This window comes from Oncorhynchus clarkii, chromosome 17, assembly GCF_045791955.1.
Source record: "Oncorhynchus clarkii lewisi isolate Uvic-CL-2024 chromosome 17, UVic_Ocla_1.0, whole genome shotgun sequence".
Taxonomy (NCBI): Eukaryota; Metazoa; Chordata; class Actinopteri; order Salmoniformes; family Salmonidae; genus Oncorhynchus; species Oncorhynchus clarkii.
Window position 1 is genome coordinate 21,294,988 of NC_092163.1, and position 17,819 is coordinate 21,312,806.

Genomic DNA, 17,819 nt, shown 5'->3' on the forward strand with positions numbered 1-17,819 from the left:
TTTCTTGGATATGTAGGCCAATCAGTGATTGATGTGCGTGAGTATGGTGAGAATCACAGCCAATGAGCGGGCATACACAACAGGAGTCACGTGACCAGTGGGGCTACAACATGGCGGATGTTGAAACGTCGAAATCTTTGAACGGTTTGCTGAACGGAATAGCACAAATAGTGTATTATAATAATGCTGAAATAACAGAGGAACTTTTGAAAAATGAACTTTATCCAGACTTAACGCAGGAGGAGTTTCGCGTGATGCATGAAAAGATGAAAGGTCTTTTAAAGGTACTGTCAACTTCTGCATTTTGAGACCATTCTCACCTGATTCCCCTCGTGTTGATTGACAAGCTACATTATTATAGGGATAGGCTATAGGTAGCAAATAGATACATGTTTCATATGCTCAACCTTGTCCTGCAGCCCATATGCTTGAAACCAGTTTCTCTATTGTCTTTCTTTAGCTGTCTGTACAATCTTACCAAAACAAATCTTTCAGCTCAATCAGTTAATTAAATTTGTACTATACTGTACAAATGGCCTTCTAAATAAATAGCTAGGATAGGGTGTGTGGATTCATTCATGTTGACAACTGTGGTTTTCAATGATAGATCAGTTTGTCTGTCTACAGGCTAAGATTTACCTGTCACTAGATGGCAGCACTAGAACACCTGTGTAAACACATGTCAAGTTTCCCTTCAATGTCCTTGATGTGAAGATGAAGTTGTCTACATTTCTATCTTGTCCAGGCCAAGATGATACAACTAGAAAAACGTCAACCTCTTTGTTAGACTAACAAATATTTGCTTATTTTCTTCTCCCCCTCTCAGTCTATCGCCACTGCTAACATGGATCAGGCCCAGCTGGAAGCCTTCCTGACTGCCCAGACCAGGAAGCAGGGCACGGGGGGTGTGAGCGCCGAGCAGGCGGCTGCCCTCTCCCGGTTCTGGAAGAGCCACCGGGCCCGGGTGAGGGAGAGCCTGCTGGGCCAGAGCCGCTGGGAGCCCGGCCTGAAGGGCCTCACCTGGAGGGTGGACCTCCAGACCTCAGCCAGCAGAGGGGGTGCTGCTAACATTCCCGTGGCCCTGGTGGAGCTGGAACTGGGCAGGACTGGAGAGGTGAGAGGGGAAAGGGGAGTGGGAAGAGGGAGGGGGGCACAAGAAGCCCACTCTTTAAAATACCAGTCACACTGACTGTACAAGCACTTTACATGGCTGCCTACAATTAGATCAATGTTATGTTTTGATTCCCCAGTTGTGCTTTCAGACATAGTACATTATGGAAATCAACAGGCTTTCTCATCTGGACTTGTTCCATAATGTGCCCCAGGTGGGCGGAGTTTGCACATTTTGATTTTAAACCATAATCTAATTAGTCTTAAAATGAAATTGCCAGTGACTTTGTACTCACCTTCCTCTTTCCTGCTTTAGCAGTATATTTATTACATTGTCATAGTTTCAAATTGTTGTGTCTGATATGCCAGCGCTACATATACAGTACTAGTCTGCCTCTCACCTGTTAGTCCTCAACCTAACATATTAGTGTGTCCCAAATGACACCCTATTCCCAATGTAGCACACTACTTTTGGCCCTATGAGCCCTGGTCAAAAGTAGTGCACTATTTAGGAAATGGAGTGCCATTTGGGACGCATATATAGTTGAGGGTTGGGGACTATACTGTAATTTCAATAGTGTCACTGTAACCCAATATCTCACAATACATCTAAGAAAGCTGGTATGACTTTTTAATGGCACGCTATAATTTGTTTTGCAAAGGTGGTGTTCATTTTGGTCATCCCAAAAGCCTGGCCCTGTGTGTGCCTTTTTAAAAAGTTTTTCCCCTGCCTCTATCATGTTATTGGCCAGCATTGTTGTGGAGAGTTGGCATCTCTGTGGCTCTGCTGAGATGGCGACTTGGCTCTAGCTGCAATCCTTTTAGTCTGGAATTAGCTGATGACACTACTATTATCTTCTCTTCTTGGTATTAGTAGCAGGGAGAGTTCCAGGAAACAAAAAGTTTCACAATTATAGGTGCCAAAAGCATTGTCTTACGCCAGATAGACAATGCAACAGTATTGCCTGCTGTTCGGGTTGACAGACGAGCGTTGTGTAGGAGTGACGTCACCTGCCAGAAGACAATGGGCAATTCCCTGGTAACAGTGATGCTGAGAATCTGATGTTTCACTTTAAAATGTATGTCAAACAAAAACCAATGATTTCAAAGTTAAACCATAAAGAATGACGGTTTGTGTGTGAAAGATGAGTCTCAGCATCACTCTGTTACTGGGGAATTGCCCCAATGTAAGGTCAACACTGTTAGAATGTGAAAACGAGGTGGCCTAGTTCTATAAGTGAGACTATATTGCAGTGTAGGCACATCAGTCCCAGGGAATATGATTATTGTATCAATTCGTAAAAGAAAAGTACATTCAGTTTTTAGAGCTTTTTCTGCTCCTACTACAGATTTGTTTTCCAACCGCCACACTAGCTATATTTAGTTGATTATTATTACATCCATGATTGATTACAACACAGTGCATTATAAACAAGTATGATAATTTACATCATCCCTACCAATAAACGTCCTTTTTATAGCCAGTAAATGTAACTGGCCAATAGGCTCATACTCCCATATCAAGATCATTCTAAGTGCTTTAGGTTAGGATGCTGTGGGCTTTCATTTAATTTAATCTCTATGACTTGAAGGGTGTAAATGACTTAAGTTATAGATGGGATAAAGAAATAGGCCTATGTATCTATAAGCTATATATAGAATCATGCCAAATGTTGATTGGCTTTGGTTTGGTCATAGATCAGATGGAAACACATTTTCCCTAGTTTGGTTTGTAAAGTCGCTATGGAAGCCACGGCTCAGATGTCCACATGGATATTCCGTAGAGTGTCTGAGAGGGGGAAAGTATTTTGAGGTGTGCGGCCCAAATGGCATCCTTTTCCCTATAGGGCATTACTTTTGACCAAAGGGAATAGGGTGCCATTTGGGACGATCACCAAGTCAACTGACAGACCCCAGCTAAAGCAACCACCACGGAGGTTACAGGTAGAGGTCGACCGATTATGATTTTTCAACGCCGATACTGATTATTGGAGGACAAAAAAAAGCCGCTACCGATTAATCGGCCGATTTTAAAAATGTATTTGTAATAATGACAATTACAACAATACTGAATGAACACTTATTTTAACTTAATATAATACATCAATAAAATCAATTTAGCCTCAAATAAATAATGAAACATGTTCAATTTGGTTTAAATAATGCAAAAACAAAGTGTTGGAGAAGAAAGTAAAAGTGCAATATGTGCCATGTAAGAGCTAACGTTTAAGTTCCTTGCTCAGAACATATGAAAGCTGGTGGTTCCTTTTTATTAACATGAGTCTTCAATATTCCAAGGTAAGAGGTTTTAGTTAATATAGTATTTATAGGACTATTTCTCTCTATACCATTTGTATTTCATATACCTTTGACAATTGGATGTTCTTATAGGCACTTTAGTATTGCCAGTGTAACAGTATAGCTTCCGTACCTCTCCTCGCTCCTACCTGGGCTCGAACCAGGAACACAACGACAACAGCCACCCTCGAAGCAGCGTTACCCATGCAGAGCAAGGGGAACAACTACTCCAAGTCTCAGTGAGTGATGTTTGAAACCCTATTAGAGCGCACCCCGCTAACTAGCTAGCCATTTCACATCACATCGTTACACCAGCCTAATCTCGGGAGTTGATAGGCTTGAAGTCATAAACAGCAGAGCTGCTGGCAAAACGCACGAATGTGCTATTTGAATGAATGCTTATGAGCCTGCTGGTGCCTAATGTTGCTCAGTCAGACTGCTCTATCAAATCATAGACTTAATTATAACATAATAACACACAGAAATGCGAGCCTTAGGTCATTAATATGGTCGAATCCGGAAACTATCATCTCGAAAACAAGACGTTTTATTCTTTCAGTGAAATACGGAACCGTTCCGTATTTTATCTAACGGGTGGCATCCATCAGTCTAAATATTCCTGTTACATTGCACAACCTTCAATGTTATGTTATAATTACGTAAATTATTTCTCTTTTTTTTTTCTTTTTTTTTTTACCCCCTTTTTCTCCCCAATTTCGTGGTATCCAATTGTTGTAGTAGCTACTATCTTGTCTCATCGCTACAACTCCCGTACGGGCTCGGGAGAGACGAAGGTTGAAAGTCATGCGTCCTCCGATACACAACCCAGCCAGCCGTACTGCTTCTTAACACAGCGCGCCTCCAACCCGGAAGCCAGCCGCACCAAGCCAGCCGCACCGTGCACCTGGCAACCTTGGTTAGCGTGCACTGCGCCCGGCCCACCACAGGAGTCGCTGGTGCGTGATGAGACAAGGACATCCCTACCGACCAAGCCCTCCCTAACCCGGACGACGCTAGGCCAATTGTGCGTCGCCCCACGGACCTCCCGGTCGCGGCCGGTTACGACAGAGCCTGGGCGCGAACCCAGGGACTCTGATGGCACAGCTGGCGCTGCAGTACAGCGCCCTTAACCACTGCGCCACCCGGGAGGCCTGCAAATTATTTCTCAATGAGCCAGGCGGCCCAAACTGTTGCATATACCCTGACTCTGCGTGCAATGAACGCAAGAGAAGTGACACAATTTCACCTGGTTAATATTGCCTGCTAACATGAATTTCTTTTAACTAAATATGCAGGTTTAAAAAAATATACTCCTGTGTATTGATTTTAAGAAAGGCATTGGTGTTTATGGTTAGGTACACGTTGGAGCAAATTCAGTCCTTTTTCGCGAATGTGCACTGCATCGATTATATGCAACGCAGGACACGCTAGATAAACTAGTAATATCATCAACCATAACTAGTGATTATGATTGAGTTTAATGCTAGCTAGCAACTTACCTTGGCTTCTTACTGCATTCGCGTAACCGGCAGCCTCCTCGTGAGGCAGGTGGTTAGAGCGTTGGACTAGTTAACCGTAAGGTTGCAAGATTGAATTCCTGAGCTGACAAGGTAAAAATCTGTCGTTCTGCCCCTGAACAAGGCAGTTAACCCACCGTTCCTAGGCCGTCATTAAAAATAAGAATGTGTTCTTAACTGACTTGCCTAGTTAAATAAAGATTAAATAAAGGTGTCCAAAATAATAATAATAAAAAATCGGCGTCCAAAATTACCGATTGTTATGAAAACTTGAAATCAGCCATTCCGATTAATCGGTCGACCTCTGGGATCGACAGGTCTGGGATCAGCTTGCCCCGCCCCTTTCCTCATCTTAATCACCAACGGCCAAGCACCAAACAGTCTATTCCAGCTATAGGACGACATCTTATCTGCATGACTGAGCTACATCCATCCTATGGTTGGTTGGTGGGCTAGTTTGTCCCGCTAATGCTTCTATAGTCTTAATTTTCTAGAGCCTGGTGGGCAGCTCCAGTCCTTGAGGGCCTGATTGATGTCACTTTTTCCCCATCCCTAGCAAACACAGCTGATTAATCACATTTAATTCTAAACTGAAGATCATTATTAGGTGATTATTGGAGTCAGGTGTGTTAGCTGGGGCAAAACTGTGACACTAATCAGGCCCTCGAGGACTGGAATTGCCCCCCCCCCTGCTCTAGAGTCAACTGCTTGAAAAGGCTATACAGAACTTTTGCTTCTGAGGGTGCTCTAGAGCCAAAAGGGGTCCCCCAGAAATATTGCACAGAAATGACCTAATTTAACAGGAAAATGTATATGAACCATACAGAATACAATCAAGACAACATTTCAAATGGCTTCCTATTTCTTTTGCATGTCTCATCTTCTAATGGACCGGAGTGGCCCACTTTCATTCAACACACAGGCCTATTTACTCTGAATCGGGAGCTCCCTGTAGACTTGAGATAAAATGGAACATAGCATCCGCTCCCACCTATTTAAATAAACTTGGAATAGCCTAATAATGGGCTGGGTGGAGTCTGCTCCGTTCCCAATGGAGCTTCAGCTTTTATCTGGGATCAAAAACATGTTCTAATCTGACCCAATCACTTCCTTGCTGTAACCACAGGCATTGAGCCTTTTCATGGATACTAAAACAGATTCAAAGCCGATTTATGAAAACATAATTTTTACTAGGGTGAATAGAAGTTGTCTGTTGACATTTTGATTTGGCAGTGGGAGAGACTCTATTTAATTCGTGAGAACTTTAACCAAGAATTCCAGTGCGTGTACTTCTTACAATAACGTGATAAATCAATAACTTCACTTAGTAACCTAGTAGCACAGTTGTAACATTTTCAGCATGAAAACTAGAGGCTGACAGACCATTGGTAGTCTGTGTAGAGTAAGATTAACACGGTCTCATGCAATTTTTCTACAGGTTAGTCACCCCTCATCTATAAAACAAACATTAGCACGAGTCTGAATTATGCAGTATAGATTTTCTGATGAGTAGGCCAATTTGGTTCTGTAACAGTTTGTAATTGGGTCAGTAAGCAAAAGATTGCTGGATCGAATCCCTGAGCTTACATGGTAAAAATCTGTCGTTCTGCCCTTGAGCAAAGCAGTCAACCCACTGTTCCCCGGGCGCCGAAGACATGGATGTCGATAGGCAGCCCTCCGGACATCTCTGATTCAGAGGGGTTGGGTTAAATGCGGAAGACTCATTCAGTTGTCCAACTGACTAGGTATCCCACTTACCCTTTATTTATTTGCCCAGTGATTGTGGTTTAAAAAAAGCCTATATCCTACATACACATACTATTCTCTGCAACTGACAGTTTATCAGGTGCTGTGAAATAGTAAACTAATTCTGTTGGTTTTGGGGGAAATCCCCTAAAGTAGTTGTTCAATGGATCTATTTACTTAGCTGAGGGAAGCTAAGTAAATAGCACCAGTGATGGCTGTGCTCTCCCCTTTGAAGATGACCACAGTACATGCTGTACATTCTATTGAGCTCCAGTAGTAAACCGTCTCTTCGTGCTGTATGAGGGTGTAGTTTCCACATCTTTACATTTCATATAGCACGTTCCTGTTCTTTAGGCACGAAACGTTATGAAACATTTCAAAATGGAGGTGCTACAGGATCTTGTCCTATAAGAACAAACATTTGTTTTTCCCATTGTGAAACGTTTTGTCCTACTGAACACCATTAACTAAGCCCATCCAGGTGTTGGTCTTGACTTTTCATCCGGATGACACCCTAAGCCTTAGTTCTCCTACAGTAAGTGCATTACATTTGACAGACAGTGTTTTGCACCAGTGATCCGTGGAATCAAGAGAGGAGTTCCCAGTTGATGTTTGATTTACAAGACAAGCTTTTACCAGCAGCGACCGAACCCAACCTCCATTACCTTGTGAAGTCAAAGACATAATGCACTAACAATATCAGCCGTCAGGCAGAAAGAATGTTGACTGAATCCCTATGACCAAATAGTTTTTGTCAAAAGGGGAGGTTTGTTCTGTGTGTGTGCCAATTCAAGAGTTAGGAAAGTGAAGATATATGATAGGTATTCAGACCATTCCAATTCCTGACTATATATGAGAGCTGGCATGTAACATTAGATGTCTTTTAATTGGAGGGTGGAGAGTCAAGACATGGAAAGTAGAGGAGGACGATTGCTTATTACACATTGACTCCCTGTCCTATTTTCTCAGGATGCTGGCTTATAACTGTCTTTACATGTCGATGTGTTTACCTACATGTCAATCATTGGCAAACATAGAAGGCATGACCAATTATTTTCTCCACATAGGTGATTTCTCAGAGGACTGCACAGTGAAATCTTAAATAAAAACATATCCGCTTGTTTTCTCTCCCGTCATTCTTCCGTTTTGTTGTAACGGGAGCACACTTGTATTCCCAGGGTATCCAGCCTGGTCTCATAGACTAGACGTAACATAGTAAATGTAAATCCGTCCCACTCAAATTAGTATGGATACATAAGACCGATGGTTCCTGAAGGCAAAAACTAAAGTAGGATGGGCGTAGAACGTGAACGTCTAGCATGTCAAAGGTTATGAGTTCGAATCTCATCATGGACAATTTTATCTAATTAGCAACTTTTCAACTACTTGCTACTTTGCAACTACTTAGCATATTAGCTAACCCTTCCCCTAAATCTAACATTAACCCTTACCCTACCCTTTAACCCAACTCCTAAACTTAACCCCTAGCCTAGCTAACGTGAGCCGGCAAGCTAATGTTAGCCACCTTTCTGTAATTCGTAACATGTTATATGTTTTGCAAATATGTTACATACTGTACATTTAGCAAATTCGTAACACAATACGAATTGTAATTTGTAACATATCATACGAAATGGTGATGGACACCCACAAATGAATACGTACCATATAAAACGTAACATATCATACCAAATGGAGTGTCTCAGATTTACATAGAGAATAATAAGAAATGCTCTGAGACCAGGTTGGGGTATCATATCTCACGATAGGCCCCAGCTCTGTTTTGGCTAGCACTCTCATTATCTCATATATTATTGTTTTTCCAGTAAACAAATGCATTATCGTGCCGCACGATCCTGAGCGTGGCCCTTTGAGTGTATTAAATGAGTTCTCTAATATATGATGACAGATCCGATAGACTCGTAGGTGTCTCCAATACTGAAGAGAGGAATGGGTGAGTCAGCATTCCAACTCTGTGTGCATCCCAAATGGCCCTATATTCCCTATATAGTGCACTACTTTTGATCAGAGCCTATGGTCCTCAAGAATAGTGCAACCTATATAGAGAATAGATTGCCATGACCTTGAGACGCAGCCCAACTTGTGAAACTACTGTATTCAGACCTAAGGAGTGGCTGGTGGTTGTTGGTTATGCACACAATGGGGATGGTAGATTGGATAGGACTACAGTTGTCTGTCGGTTGACCTTTAGTGTGTCTAAAATGACAGTTTGTAATTCAGTGTCTTCTATGAGTCCTTTTGTATTACAAATTTTAGTTGCCTGTCAGTGTTTAGCAAACCATTGTCTCTGTTAATTGTGCCAGGTATGCTGTGTAGGCCTATAAAGCATATAATTCAGTTCATATCACTGTTAACACTGTGCTGTTAACAGTGTGTAGGCAAAACATAAACACATGCATACTGTTAATATTCCCTCAAAGAGAACTCAAAAACACTGAGTGCATCGATGGTCTGCAACATAGTTCATTCTCAATGCATTTTCCCTCCGCACATGGCTAGCATAACAGCACATACACTATCATTCAAAAGTTTGGGGTTACTTAGAAATGTCCTTATTTTTGCAAGATGAGCACATTTTTGTCCATTGAAATAACATCCAATTGATCAGAAATACAGTGTAGACATTATTCATGTTGTAAATTACTGGCTACTCCAGGCTAACGTCCCTGTCCCGAAGCAAGCACCAGTTAGCCTGGAGCTAGCCTCGAGCTAGGCCCATCTCCCGGCTCTCTTCCACCAGCCAATTCTTGGGCTACAATACCGCTTTTGCCAATTAGCCTGGACCCTTTACTGCCGACACGGAGCCCCGCCGATCCATCACGGCTGGTCTGCCGACGTAACCGTCCGAGGTGGTTTCAACAGGCTCTTCCGTTGCGACTTCGCCGGAAGCCCATCTGCTAGCCCCGTGTCTCCAGCCCGCCTAGGGTAGCAGCGACTACGGAATTGGCTCCCTGACTTATCTAGTGCTACTCATTGGACCCTATGATCACTTGGCTACACATACCACTCCCTAATGTTAATATGCTTTGTCTACTGCTGTTTTGGTTAGTGATTATCTTATTTCACTGAAGAGCCCCTAGCCCTGCCCAATATGCCTTAGATAGCCCTTTTGTTCCACCTCCCACACATGCAGGGACCTCACCTGGCTTAAATGGTGCCTCTAGAGACAAAACCTCTCATTGTCACTCAATGCCTAGGTTTACCTCCACTGTACTCACATCCTACCATACCCTTGTCTGTACATTATCACTTAACTATTCTTCCGCACCCAGAAATCTGCTCTTTTGACTCTGTTCCGAACGCACTACACAATCAGTTCCCTATAGCAGTACCCTTATCCTACTCCTCCTCTGTTCCTCTGGTGATGTAGAGGTTAACCCAGGTCCTGTAGCCCCCATCACCACTCCCATTCCCCATGCACTCTCATTTGTTGACTTCTGTAACTGTAAAAGCCTTGGTTTCATGCATGTTAACATCAGAAGCCTCCTCCCTAAGGTTGTTTTATTCACTGCTTTAGAACACTCCGCCAACTCTGATGTCATAGCTGTGTCTGAATCATGCCTTAGGAAGGCCAACAAAGATCCTGACATTTACCTGGCCTCAGTGCAGTGGGTAGCTGGGAGGAGGTGCTCTTGTTCTCCATGGACTTTACAGTGTTCCAGAACTTTTTGGAGTTAGAGCTACAGGATGCAAATTTCTGCTTGAAAAAGCTGGCCTTGGCTTTCCTGACTGACTGTGTGTATTGGTTCCTGACTTCCCCGAACAGTTGCATATCTCGGGGACTATTCGATGCTATTACAGTCCTCTGTAAGCCTATGGATATTCCATTAAAAAATCTGCCATTTCCAGCTACAATAGTCATTTACAACAAACATCTACACTGCATTTCTGATCAATTTGATGTTATTTTAATGGACAATTTCTAAGTGACCCCAAACTTTTGAACGGTAGTTTACTTAACCAACCAGGATAAACACTTATCATTCAACATACAGTATCAGTAATATCTTCACTAGTAACCAAACAGGACCTACCTGAATTTTTCCAAAAAGTAATGCTTGTTTTTGTTGCAAAACTTTTGCTACGTTGTGCACTAATGAATATACAGCCCTGGTTACCTGTGTTTTTTGTCATGTCCAGCCCGAACGGGCATGTGGCACTGTGTGGATGTGGGTCACTGTGGGGTCAAGCCCATTGAGAAAATGTACAGGTGATTGGTTGCCGGAGCAACTGGTGTCAGCAGTCGCTCCGGTGTCTGAGGCAGTTGGGGCTGGCCTGCTTCATTGCCAATGGCACTGCTGGGCAGGGATTTTGGGTCCCATGAAAAGATATCACTTTGGGCCCCACCACCACAGGCCACACCAACCCTGCGCAATTGCTGTAACCACACACCTCCAGAACCTAATCAACCCACTCAAAGCTTTAAATAACTCTACCTTTGCAGCCTTGCAACTCTCTTGTAGTCCAATGTTTACTGACAGTGAGCTATGAAAATATAACACTGTGCAGACATGCATGCAACATTCTGCATACAGTGGAATTCACTATTTGATGCAAGACTGATACCCTCTATAAGAAATGTGCTCAAGGCCATCTTTTACAGTCTAAATGTAATTTTAATGGTAAGATTATTGAATGGAAAATTATTTTAACATTAATGAATGACTTAAAATAAATATAACTTAAATATACATTAACCTCTACATTATCTATAGAATGATATAACAAACAAAATAATAAAATCAGCAGCAGATTTTGGAACTAAGTATACATACCAACTAGAAAATAAGCAGCTGTAGAAGTGGAAATGGGAAAATGAAAAGGCCTGATGGTGATGCTTCATGATCAGTGATTGGCACACAGAAGGGACTTTATCCTCACTAATCTGCCCAACTTTCAGAACAGCAGCAAATGATTCTACAATTTTTGCAGTGGTGTGAAACCTAGTGTCCAAGTCACTTATGATGATGTCCATGGCAGTAAAAAAAACAGTGTTCTGAAACACCGTTGCTGCACTGTCCTGAGCTGTCTCTTCTTGAGAGGTCTCATCATGGAATCTCTTCCTTTTCCTCTGGCGGCTGTGTTTCTTGCTAAATTGAGGTGCAACATCCATTTGCGTAGCAATCAGTGTTGCCTCAGACAGGAGAGACTCCCATCATCTTTAGGGGCGGCAGGTAGCCTACTGGTTAGAGCGTTGGGCCAGTAACAAAGGTTGCTAGATCAAATCCCTGAGCTGACAAGGTAAAAATCTGTCTTTCAGCCATCATTGTAAATAAAAATATGTTCTTAACTGACTTGCAATTAACGATGCAATTATTTGTTCTTAACTGACTAGCCTAGTTAAAGTAAAGGTTAAATAAATATATATATATATATATATATATATATATATGAGCCTGGATCTCTTCCTTTAAAGGCTCTGATTTTGGCTGCCTCTGTGTCAAGTGAGATTTTTCCTGACTGGACAATCACATTCCTGTCCTCAATGCCTAGCAGTACTTGCAATTATGCCAACTGACATTGTCATTCAACACAATGCTGCTCACGTCCTTCTTCATTTGGGAGTAGGGCTGGTTCAGGGGGATGGGTTTGACAGGCCTGCTGAGTCTGATGCTGCATCTGAGCCTGGCACCAGGCAGGGGCTGGGACAACTGATTTGGTATTGCATTGATTTAAATGTCGGCTGAAAGAGGAACGAAATGTAAACACTCGGAAATGTTCTGTTTAGATATTAAGTAACTAATGTTAAGGGAGCAAAAAGTAGGCTACGGACTAAGCTAACAGGTTAATTCCCACCACTCACAGACTACACCCGCCTTCCTTTGTGAAAAATTGGATGACATACTGTCGTCCTTTATTTTCTCTCTCCTGTCTTTCTTTCCTTTCGTTTTTGGAAGCCTGATTTGTCTATAGGAAGCTGAGACCTGATGCTCCACCGGTACTCCTCACTCGCAATTCACTGCTAGCAAGTACCGTTCGTGCGTGGTTTGGGGGCAGGACCGAACCATTTAGATGTGGGGGGGTTGTGCAATACGGAGGCTCTCCGGATGTTAACTTTTTTGCCAAAAACAAGAAAAGAAAAAGAAACCGTTGTATTAGTACATTGTAAAATAAATATGATATTAATGATATGTACAAAAAAAAAGATTCACCGAGTTCTAATTTTCAGTCACAAGCGCCACTATCCCCCCCCCCCCCCCCCCCCAATCCCCCCATACGGTGCCCATGCTGCTGGGGCTCCCATTTCCCTCAGATCTCTTGTCTGCCACTCCCCTGGTACTGAGAATGAGGCCAGCAGAGCAGCACGCCCTTGAAGACAAGACACCACTTAGTTGAAGTCTCTACAGTGCTGTTGTATGAGAGGAGTTATTCATAAATTAATTTGCTGTCACTATGGTGAATTTACTACCTTTTTTCACCTCAGAGGAGAGGAAGGTTTTATTTTTTATTTTTTTGACTGAATATCCAAAACATACGATATACTTGCAGTGAAGCCGCTCAACAACTACACCACACCAGTCATCCACCTGACTCCCATTGAGTGACACACACATCCAGGGTCAATGCCCTGCTCAAGGGCACGTTGACAGATCTCCCACCAAAACATGAACCCGAACCGTCCAAGATTCCCCCCCACAGATCCCCAACAGCTGTCTCTGAACCATTCGAGACCCCCCCCCCCCCCCCCCCCAATTCAGTCCATTCCCCACCCCCAAGAACCCCCAATGCACCAACAACCTAGAAAATGAACTAAAGAGGGAAAAGACAGAAGAAAACAGCAAACAACAATGGAGAAAAAAAAATGAAAAAAAAAACAAAGGACATCAAGGACAACTAAAATCATAACAGCAATGCCAACTGTATATGTTGGTGTTTATGACTGGCACTATTGCATGAATGTGTGTGTGTGTGTGTGTGTGTGTTCTTGTATGCGTTTATTTGACTGAGTGTGTGTTTATGCATGTGCACAAACACCTGCACGGTATCAGCCTCGGGCAAACCGGCATTAGCTGTAAAAACACTGCCCCTCAGTGTCAGTAGAGGAAGATTAGGATTGAGGTGTGCCTCATATGGTACTTAGTTGACCATTTAGTAGGCTAAACAGTAAATGAATGGTCTTTTTTATTTTTTTTATTTTATTTAACTAGGCAAGTCAGTTAAGAACAAATTCTTATTTACGGCCTACCCTAGCCAAACCTGGACAATGCTGGGCTAATTGTGTGCCACCCCATGGGACTCCCAATCATGGCCGGATGGGATTCAGCCTGGACTCAAAACAGGGACTGTAGTGATACCTCTTGCACTGAGATGCAGTGCCTTAGACCGCTGCAACACTCTGGAGTCTGTATTAAGGCTAATGAGGAGCACTTGTACAGTAATTGTTTTGCAGTACAATAAAAGTAAATGATTTATAGGTGTTCAGGGCTTTGTCCTTTCAGTCTATGCAAGGAGATTTCACAGAGTAACTGCATCTTAACTTGACTTATTAAGTCCTACTCACTAAGCCACAATGTTTGTGTTTTATAGAGTTGAGTGACAGATGAACCATGCGAGTAGCATTCCATTAAGCTGAGTTATACGAGGTGGACGGATAGCTTCAAGAGCGTCCTCTCTCTCGCCAACCGAAATTAACACTGAATCGTCCCAGGCAACAGACACGCTTCAAACCCTGTGCTTCAAACAAACAAATGACTGCGGAAAGAAATAAGGCAGGGGTAGCCAGTAACCAGGCAACCGTTCTTTTAAGAGAGGTGATAGGGCCCTTGTGTAGTGATGTGCACTCTCGGGAACAAACAGACTAACAAAGACATGGACAGATGGAAGGTCTTGTGTCCTATTGTGGCCACCCAGGGACGTTCATTCATTTTTCAGTAGCATGTAATGAAGACGCTACATATCATAGAAATTGATGAGTAGATCGGCCAATCACACGATCTGCACATGGTCTGTGTACGCTGTGACTCATTTGAAAATATACTCTGACTCAAGTATCCCAAAATGTTTTTTTGCGTGCCAGCAATCAACTTTTCAAGATGTTTAACTTTCAAAATACTGAAATACAGCCGTTATGATGCAAGTTATAATTTTGAAAACTTGATTGATGACATACAACCCATTTTGGGACTATATCAACCATGGGCTAGTGAAACATACCAAAATGTAGTTTTTGGGGTGGATTTTTTCTTTTAAAGGCAGGTGCTATAGTTGCTCTCCTGGCTTTACTTCACTGTTCTGGGATCAGCTTCCATATTCTAGTCATATCTGTGACCCTTATGAGTTAAACATGATGCCACAAAACAACTGTTAAGACTCAAAAGTAGCTCTTCAAGGGGTATGGATGTCCTTGGACTGTCAGCTGTTGTTTTTTGAGGTCTTCTCCTTTTCCCTCATTTGTCCTTCATCCCCTGTTCCTGTCGTCATCTCTCTTTTGATGGCACGCTGGTTAAAGGTCACATTCTCACTAGTGATATTGGAGGCTATTTTTGAAATGCCTCAGAGACATGAGAGAATGAAAGTGAGTTTCTAGGGACCCTGCTATAAATGGGGAAAACTCAAATGACTGTGCTACAGGCAAAGTGTCGCTATATTTAGGCCAACTGTTGCCTTTTATTTGTGTCAGTAATTAACACTAGCTGTACCTCCTAGGTCATCTACCGCACGCACCACTTACAACAGTCTTCTGAAATCACTGTCCACTGTATTAGTTTCTTGGTAACACATTAAAAATAACTTTCTTGAATAAGCATCCTTTATAAACCGTCATAAAAATAAATGTGTTTTTATTTCCATTAGTCTTTTTTAGTTTGTTGTCCGTTGGAAAGAGAAAGAACAAGTGTTTGGTCCTAACTGAATGTGTCTGGACCACATCCTGGTTCTAGGCTTCTCTTTTCTGTTAACTTTCCGACCCCATTTTCAAACACACCTCTTCCTGTAGCACAGTGTTGAAATATGCTTTTAAAAGGCTCAACGGATGTCAAACTGGCTTAGATCTCAGGTTCCATCTATAGCACCACTTCATAACAAAGTCTAGTTCTTTCAGCTCTATGATGTCATACAGTGGATGTTTATAGGAGTTTCCTAATCTGACCTTTGCTCCTGCTTTATGTGGCTGAGAGCTTGGGCCTTAAAATAGGACTTGATGTGAGTAAAGGTTCCTGTTATCACAATGTTTCTGATGTCACGTCAGTTGAGCTACATCCCTCAACCCATCCATGAAGTATGCTCTACTGCCTGCTGTCTTGTTCTTAATATACTGTCCCTATTTTCCCTTTGCCTTCTTTCCTTCCTTCCCCCACTCCTCTTCTCCGTTCTTGTTTTCCTTTCAGGATTCAGACTTTGTTTGTCTGGAGTTTGACGAGGCGAAGGTGAACCAGGTGTTGAAGAAGATGGCAGAGATCCAGGAGAGCATCGACGCCATCGTACACCGCAGCTAGGGTCTACATTTCTGTGTGAAATAGGAGAGAAACGTCCCTGTTCTATAAAAACAATAAGTGGTTTCCAGTCTTTTCCTGTCATTTATTTTCATTCTATGACTTGGACAGAAAACATTAGCCTGCCATGTAGCAGACAGGAAAACTATGCATTATAGATGTATCTTTATACCTTATTTACTGTACACACTGGCTAGCTCATTTCTTACAGTAAGTCCTATCTGTTGAGTCTAACAAATGGGATATTGTTCTATCAATGCTAGAGAGAACCTGCTGTTTTGTTTTGTGGCCGGGATGGAAGACTTCTTTTCACGTACAGAACATACAGTACTGTTATGCTTGATTTACAATTAGTGCAATGTCCATTTTGTACATACCCGTTGCCATTCCAGAGAGTGATACATTGATATTGTCAGTTTAAGCCTAGTAAACCTAACATCCCCTTGCTTAATGTTGGCCAGACAACTTGTACGATATCGTTGTTCCCAAAGGAGCTGCTTCTTCCCACACTATTTCTAGCCCCTCAACATTCCGGCTGCCTGACCTGGTCTGAACTTTCCGTACTGGGCACAGGCCAGGGGTGTAGGCTGTTCAGTGAGGTGAGACATTCACAACATTGCAAGTAGAAATAGAACTGACAAGATTTGCTATTCTACATGACAGACAAGCCTATCTGTTGTACATGCAAAATAATGATCTGAATATGTTGTATGGTTGCACCCTCCTGGACAGACCCACATGGGCGGCAGGGTAGCCTAGTGGTTAGAGCGTTGGACTAGTAACCGGAAGGTTGCGAGTTCAAACCCCCGAGCTGACAAGGTACAAATCTGTCGTTCTGCCCCTCCCTGAACAGGCAGTTAATCCACTGTTCCCAGGCCATCATTGAAAATAAGAATTTGTTCTTAACTTACTTGCCTGGTTAAATAAAGGTAAAATAAATAAATAAAATAAAACTGGCCCAATGTCTCAAATATCCATATTTTCTTGTCTCACTTTCCATCATTTTGCTTTTCAACAATCAACTGTCAGTGATCATAGAAGAGAAAAAATGAACATTTATTCATCCATAGTGATGTCATAAAGATGAATTTGTACAATGAAGGTTAGAGCTGGGACGATAAACCAAAAATGATTGTTTCTGACCGAACCGACATTTATCTCGAACATTTTACTGATATTGATATTAACGATAAGTAGCCTTTACTAGTGGAATGCATAGTTTAAAAAAATCAGTAAGTCTGCTAATATACGCTATTTCTAACTAGATAATCGATAGCTACAACATTCAAAGTAGTAGTTTTAAGGGTAATACAAAATAAGTAAATGGTGCACATTCATGTTATCAATGTATTCAGTTTGTCGTTATCGTGATAATTCAGTCAATTTATCGTGATTTGTCCATATCGCCCAGCTCTAATGAAAGGTCCATGTCATCTTGTTACCCTCATTTGCAGAATGGGATATCAACCCACACTTTGGATCAGGTGTTAAAAAATTCCAAGAACCATAGGTCTCCTCAGTATCTTTTCCTCTACGATTCTTCCTGTTCAAAGTCTGGACGGTAGCTATAGCATTACTGTTTGACAACCAAGCCGACTTGCACGGACTGGCACTGTTGCCTCTGAAGTGAGGAGGGGTGGCTGGCTTCCTGACAGGGGAGAGAATGACACTCAAGGCTTTGATGAAGTGGGGGAAG

General features: G+C 42.3%; 1 pseudogene; it reads left to right on the top strand.

The window, feature by feature from the left end:
- Positions 1 to 31: 31 nt before the first annotated feature.
- On the top strand, positions 32 to 17,076 carry LOC139370507 (COMM domain-containing protein 1-like; annotated as a pseudogene).
- The last annotated feature ends 743 nt before the right edge of the window (positions 17,077 to 17,819 follow it).